The following is a 7,459-nucleotide window of genomic DNA, read 5'->3' as shown; positions in this document are numbered from 1 at the left end:
ATAAAAAAAATGCAAATTGGGAAACAGAAAATGTCTCATTATGTCAAGTGACACATAAATGTCTACATGAGTATATACATAGAGAAAGGTGTCGAAAACTTCACTGTCAGATGTCAGAATGTTCAAAGGATTTGTTTCTGGCTCATGGGGTGCTGTGTATGCTTCTTTCTACCTTTCTGTATTTAATTTTTTTACACAAGCTGGTACACAGAATGCAAATACTATCTTTGTAAACAGAATGAACAAGTGAATGAGTGAATGAATGAGTGAACGAACAAGGGAGAAAGCAAAATAGCATCAAAGCTCAACCAAAGAACCCACTGCCTGGGAAGGCAAAACCCTCACACTCTGCCCTGGAAGGATCTGAGCTCCTGGAGGGTATGGACTAGGGTGGCAAGTGGTAGGTGTGCATTTGTGTAGCTGCCGCCCTTCTCCTGTGTCCTAGGGTGACACTCTCACCCCAGAGAGCCTCACGGGTCTTCTCTCCTCCGACAACTATTGGACCCCATGATTTTCCTGGGCCTCTTCCACCTGGGAGGCTCGGAAAGGCTGCGACCCAGACAACAAGTGAAATAAATCCAGGCCCCATTGGGCTGGAGTTGGCTGGCTAGCCCCGGGTTGTTGTTTCTTATCTGCCGAGGTTCCATTGACCTGGCTGAGTGACAAGGCACAGCTGAAGCGGTTAAATCATCCCCGGCCACACATGTGCTGTCAGGATTATCACAGTGGCTTCGGTCCCCTGCCCGAGACCCCTTTTCCCCAAAGATACCCTTCCAAGCCCGACGCATGGCTAATAAACCCATACCCAAATTGATCTCCCAGCTGTTCTTCAGATGCGCTGCCAGCACCCTTATCCGAGCCAAGCTGTTTGGGCTTGCCACAAATCGGGGCCATTTTTCATCCGGGGCTTTTCATCAGTTTCAGAAACTGTTCTCAGTCAGCAAAGTCTTTGTGTTTAGGGTTTTTTGTTTTTAAGATTCCATTTTTTTAGAGCAGTTTTAAGTTTACAATAAGATTGAGAGGAAGGTGTAGAGACTTCCCATACATCCCCCCTTATCCCTCCACATGCATTGCCTCCCCCATTAGCAACAACACCTATCAGAAGGGTGTATATATATATATATATATATATATATATATATATTTAGTAAGGATGAACCTACGTTGACACATCATAATCCCCCAGAGTCCATAGTTTACCTAAGGGTTCACTCTTGGTGTTATACATTCAGTGGGTTTGCACAAATGAATAATGACATGTATCCATCATTATGATATCATACAGGGTATCTTCACTGCCCTAAGAATCCTCTGTGCTCTGCCTGTTCATCTCCCCCCTCCCCACCTCCACCCCTGGCAACCACTGATCTTTTTATTGTCTCCATAGTGTCAGCAAAGGCTTTTCAGTGGAGACAGTAACACATGTTGGCAACATCATGGGTTTGGAAAACTGGTTTTCTCCTACCACCAGATATGCTGGCAAAAAAAAGACCCTCTCTATCTGTTAACGTAGCTTGGTTCTTCCATGGCTGTGTGATTTGCTCATGAAAAAGAAAAGGGCACAGTGAATGGCCCCTTCCCACAGCTTCCTTCCATCAAATTGAGGCAGAACTTCAAACAACATGGCCCAGATGTGAGAGGGAGGCTGGAAATTAAACACCATTGAACTGCTCAGTGCTAGGCCACTGGGGAAAGAGGAGAGGGGTGGTTCTTTGGAATGAGGTGTCTGGAGGTCTGTGAGGACAAGAGCTGCAGACCACACTAAGGCCAGCAGTGGTACAAGCCCTAGGACCTGTAGCCACAGTGGTGGTGGTAGCAGTGGTGGGAGAAGTAACAATTATAACAACACATATGTATGTAGAGCTTGACCTTTCATAAAGCGGGTGCCCATATATATAATCCCATTAGCTTCCATTGCAAAGCCAGGTTTTCCCTTAGATGCATAGCACCCAGTGGCCATGCAGGGTCCATTTATTCATTCATTCATTCCCTTATTGACAAACACTGAGCTCCTACGTTTTCCCAAGCACTCTGCTAGGTAATTGTATTATCCAGGGTATGCCAGAGAAACAGAGCTGATATGATCTTTATATATAAAGGGAGAGGTTTATTTTAAGGAATCTACTTATGATTATGGAGGCTGACAAGTCCAAAATCTGAAGAGTGGACAACCAGGAAGAGCTAATGTTGTGGTTCAAGTTTGAAAACCATCTGCTGGCAGAACTCCCTCTTTCTCAACGGATGTGAGTCTTCTGTTCTAGTCAACTGATTGGTTGGGGCCTTCAACCGATTGGGCGCGGCTCACCCACATTATGGAGGGCAATCCACTTTACTCACTGTCAACTGATTTAAATGTTAATCTCATCTAAAAACACCTCACAGAAACATCCAAAATAATGTTTGACCAAATATCTAGCACCATGTCCCAACCACATTGTCATCACATAAAATTAAGTATCATACTAATGAAGGCACTCAGCTGAGTAAACTCAGCCCTCAAGAAGATCATAGACTAGTAGTAGAAGCAAGAGTATGTACTAGAATAGTAGTGCAAGATGGGAAGTGATACATGCTTTAAAAGAGACATAGATAGTGCTAGAAATTGGAACTGCATTTCGTTTGGCCATGGGTAAGAGGTAAAGGAGCAAGGGGTTTACAGAAGGCTTTCTGGAGTAGGAGAATTTGAGTGGGCTCTTGAAGGATGGGTGGACTTTAGATGGGTGCACATAGAGGGAGGAACATGGCACTAGGTAGATGGAAGGGCATGAGCAAATAAAGAGATTCGAATCTGTTCATGGAGCAGCTAGGAATGGATTACAGGGGCGTAAAGAACTAACAAGCAATATTGCAATCAAGAAAGCAAAGGCATTGCACCTTGTTTGAAAGTGTTCTTTCTTGTCCCTTTCTGCCTTCCTGTTCCCTGCAATCTGACTTCTTTCTTTTCAGAGTTATAGGTAACTATGAGTAAGGCAGGCTGTGGGAGGCAGGCATCCACTGCTTGCCCCAGCAACCGCAAAACCCCACCTGCGATTCCTCTCGAGGGAACACTCTTCTCCAATCTCCAGCCCTACTCTTTAGCTCACACTCTGCCATTGGCTCTGAGACGGACCATCTGACCCAGTCCTGAACCAATCAGAGCCCCACACTCGCACTGCTAGAGTGATTGGTCAAGAATGGGCATGTGACACCACTGGGCCAATTATGCCTTGTGGGCGGGTTTCACTCTTAACTCTCAATGTGAGAGGCAGTGGGAGTGAGCCGAGGTTCGGGTGGAGGCTGAGCCTGAAGCCAGCACACTGGTGGGCAGCGCAGAGAAGGGAGAAAAGACGGGTCCCGGCACCTCCAAACACAGTCCTCAGAACACAGAGGAGGCTTCTGCGGGACAGAGCGGGAGCTCGAGGTCCACAAGCATCTGGCAATGATGAAAAACCCTCATAGACATATGAGAAACAACGGTTTATTGAACACTTCGTGTGAGTCGAACACTAACATAGTCCGTCATTTAGTCGTCCCACCCTTGAAAGGTAGTTGGTCTCACCCCCCATTTTATCGCTGAGAAAACAGCCTCCAGAATCTAAAGAACTTCCTCAAGGACCCCCATCAAAAGGTAGCAGGAAAATCAAGTTTCAAACCCAGGTCTACCCGGCCTGGAACCCCAAGCTCTTGCCTCCTCAGTGGTTCAGAAACACCTGGGAAGAATCTGAGAAAGTATAGAAATCCAGGACACACACCCCCAGATATATGGGTCACTTGGCCTGGAGGGGGGCCCCTGGCACCCCTACCGGGCAGCCACTGCATGAGATCCTGTAGGAGGCAGTTCCTATTGCTGGCCATTTGCACAGAAGCATGTGACCCTGACCTCCCAAACTCCCAGCAGCCCAGGGCGACCCTAACTTTGACTAAGCGCCGCCCTTTGGATTACATGATTCCAGTCACCCCCGATTCAGAGAACTGCCGTGTCATCTAGAGGGAAGTGAGGGGTGGGCAGGGGGTAGGGGGGTAGTGCTAAAACAGGAGACTGCTCCTTCTTTTTAAAATTGCCCTGTCGTTTTTAGAAAATAGGCTGTATGTCCATGAAGTAAGGAAAAGCAGCTACAGTGGGAAACTCGGGGACGCCGGCTCCTGGCTTGTCACAGCTATGATCCACGTTCGGTTCCACTCCACTTACAAGCACAGATGTCCCTGTGATGTTCTGGGAGCAGGGTACACAGCTGGTCCCACCACACACATACCACCCAGAGGGCCAGGAAAGGGGCTGGCTAAGGCAGGGCATGCGCCTGACTCCATGTCTGGGGGTGACTGGGATGTTTAACTGTCGGGCAGGAGGGATGGGGGTGGGGGCGTGAGATGGGAGAGAGGTCAGGGTTGTTTGCTTGTTTTCTGGAGTTGGCCAAATGTAATCATTCAGGACTTCTTTTCTGAACATTCCTCTTGCTTAAAAAGAAAAAAAAAAAAAAAAAGCCTGGATGGCAGTTTTGCTTTTATGGCCTCTCCCATGGGGCCAGCTTTTATTTCAAAAGTAAAACCCCAGCACAAAGGGTAAGGAAGCTTGCAAACCTTCTGAGGATGGCTGTATAGCATGAGCTTTCATTAAAATGCTTCTGTAACTCCCGTGTTATCAGGAAAAGACCTTTTGCATTTACTCTAGAAACTCCGGGTTCTTTCTGGTTTTATGATCCTGTGAGTCTCTTGTGCCTAGCACAGTGCCTGGCACATGGTTGGTATTAAGCAATTTTTTTTTTTCAAAGAACAAGAGCAGAAAAGAATTTTGACCAACTGGCTTTTGTCTTTGTCAGCAAGTTGCCTCAGGGACTTCAGTAGTACATGAAATGTGAAATTATTACCAAACTGAATTTTAATGAAACATTTCACCATTGGGGGAAATTTTAAGAAAAATGCAAACGCAAAATTATCCTATGTTTGTTATTACTATTTTAACATGATTTTACAAACAAACTTTAAAACAATGTTCAAAGGGGGGGGAAACCAGAATAATAGGAGTAGTGCTGGAGAGCATGGTATCTATTTCTAAAATGCAATAGAGAGATGTTTGGACCCAGGACTCACTCTTAAGACCTTCCTCTCAAACTGGTCATTATTCAACATCCTTTGGCTACAACCAAAGACAAATCAACCTATCCGTGCTGTATAGCCAGACCACATTTCTTCTTCTTGTCCAAAAGGCTGTCGTTAGGGTCTCTGATAAATATCTCACAAGATCAAGGTCTACCAAGTCTTCAGCATTTCCCAGATCCATATTAATCCCAGCCCCAAAAGCCTTGGAGTGGGTTTGGCATGACTTGTTTACAGTGAACCCATAAGAGTGCCAGGTGATCACTTCCTTCTTCTAATCCAGGGATGCCCAAAGTGTCTAATATTTTTACAAGGGATTGTAATCATACCAGTCTGGAGTTTCTACAATTTACCCTTTTCTCCTTAAAAAAAAAAAAGAACCAGAAAAACCCTTTCCATTCCTGGCTCTCTCCCACTACTCCCATATCTTTTGATTCCTCACAGGATCCCAACAGCAGCTCTATGGCTACGTCAGCAAGTTTTTCAGGGTCCTAGGGTACAATTTAGCTGAGTCTTGGGAGTGGCACTAAAGTAGCTCCATATGCTTTCACTCTCTTCCTGGTCTTTAGAATCAGTTCTGTCATTCCCTGGACAATTGTTTAAAGGTAAGCCTCTCTGAAGAAGCTAGAAACAAACTAAGTGTGGTCATGGTCTGTTCTGGGCTTCCCCGCATGCTCACATTCTCTATAATAACAGCTACATCTGCTGAGGAACATGCAACATGTTGGACACTGTCCCAGGGGCTTTACTTACAGGCTCACAAGTGATTCTTTCAATAACTCAATGAAGAAGGTACAGTTATTAACCTTATCGTGCAGATGAAGAAACTGAAGCACAGAGAAGGTGAGTAATTTCTCCAAGGTCACACAGCTCAGTGGCAGAGCTGCTACCCAAACCCTTGTCCTTACCCACTATGCTATACTGATCTGTCCATTCTTTGTCACCTTTTCTGAACTTAGCTTTAAAAACCCTTTATATGATGAGATTATGGGAGATGATTTTCAGTTTTCTGTTAAAATTTTTTTTATCTGATGAATAGTTTATAAAGCCTGTTTAGGTGACTCTAGTATCACTGAACGGCCCTGCCTTTATGGAAGCCTGGCCCATCAGGCTCCTCTTCTGCCTCCTGCCTCATGCCCTGTCCGTCCTTTCAGGAACCACAGCCCCAGAGTAAGATGGTGGCAGGGACAGAAGTCTCTTCTCTGGAAGCATCAGCCACAAGCAAAGACTTGATGTTATGGTTTGAACTGTGTCCCTCTAAAATTCTTACGTTGAAGTCCGAACCCCCAGTATTTCACAAGGTGACTGACCTTGTTTGGATGTAATTAGTTAAGATGAGGTCAGTGCCGGAGTAATGTGGGCCCTAATCCAATATGACTGCTGTGCTTATAAAAAGAGGAAATTTGGACACAGACACACACGGGGAAAACACCAGGAGGAGGCTTAAAGAGGAAGACAGGGATCAGGGTGATGTTTCAGGAACCAAGGAATGTGAAGAGTTGCCAGCAAGCCACCAGAAGCTGGGAGAGAGGCACGGAACAGATTCTCCCTCACAGCCTCAGAAGGAACCCACACAGCCAACACCTTGATCTTGGACTTCCAGCCTCCAGAACTGGGAGACAATACAGTTCTGTGGTTTAAGCCCCCCACTTTGTGGCACTTTGGTACAGGACCCCTAGCCAACTACTACACTGAATATCAAACAATAAAGAGGGATGAAGGACATCCAGGTGAATGAAACGCTCTGACTCCCCACTTAGATGCCCCCTCTCTCAGGAAGCCTTCCCAAGGTCCTGACAATGGTCTACAGAAGAGGTGGGCTGGGGGTAGCTCCCTGGCAGAAGAGAAGGCCAGGGGATGGTGTGGAGGTGGGGTTGCAAAGGGTAACGTGCTAGCATGTTTATTTGTGGTGACCTTGGGTGGAAGGATGTGAAGACAGGGGTGGGGAGTAAATCACCTACGAGCCTCCCACGTGGGCTCCATCCCCCACCCCCCAGACTGGGGGAGGTACTCCTCCCACACGCTCCCATATCACCCCCATATTTGCTTTTTGGCTGAAGTCAGGCCCATACCCACACAGCCACTGGGACCTGCGTGGCCAACCACATGCCTGGCCCACAGTGTGGACTTTGAAGGTGGCTGGGTGGTGCTGGTGTGCATGGGGTGGGGGCGGGGGGAGAGCCATAGAATAAGAATATGGAAAAGTAGAAAGTGGAGGAAAGAAGAAACAAGATATTTTTTAAAGGTAGGGGGCAAGAAGGGGGAGAAAAGAAGGGTCAGAAGAATAATGTTCAGCCATTTTCCTGATAGGGATCCACAGTTCTTTATCTGATACTATCAGAACCAGATGTTTTCCATACTCAGAACTGTGGGGTTTTAAGAAAGA

This window comes from Eumetopias jubatus, unplaced genomic scaffold (assembly GCF_037043125.1).
Source record: "Eumetopias jubatus isolate StellerSeaLion01/CBP00866 unplaced genomic scaffold, mEumJub1_p1.0 scaffold_2, whole genome shotgun sequence".
Lineage (NCBI taxonomy): Eukaryota > Metazoa > Chordata > Mammalia > Carnivora > Otariidae > Eumetopias > Eumetopias jubatus.
This window is presented reverse-complemented; position numbering follows the sequence as displayed.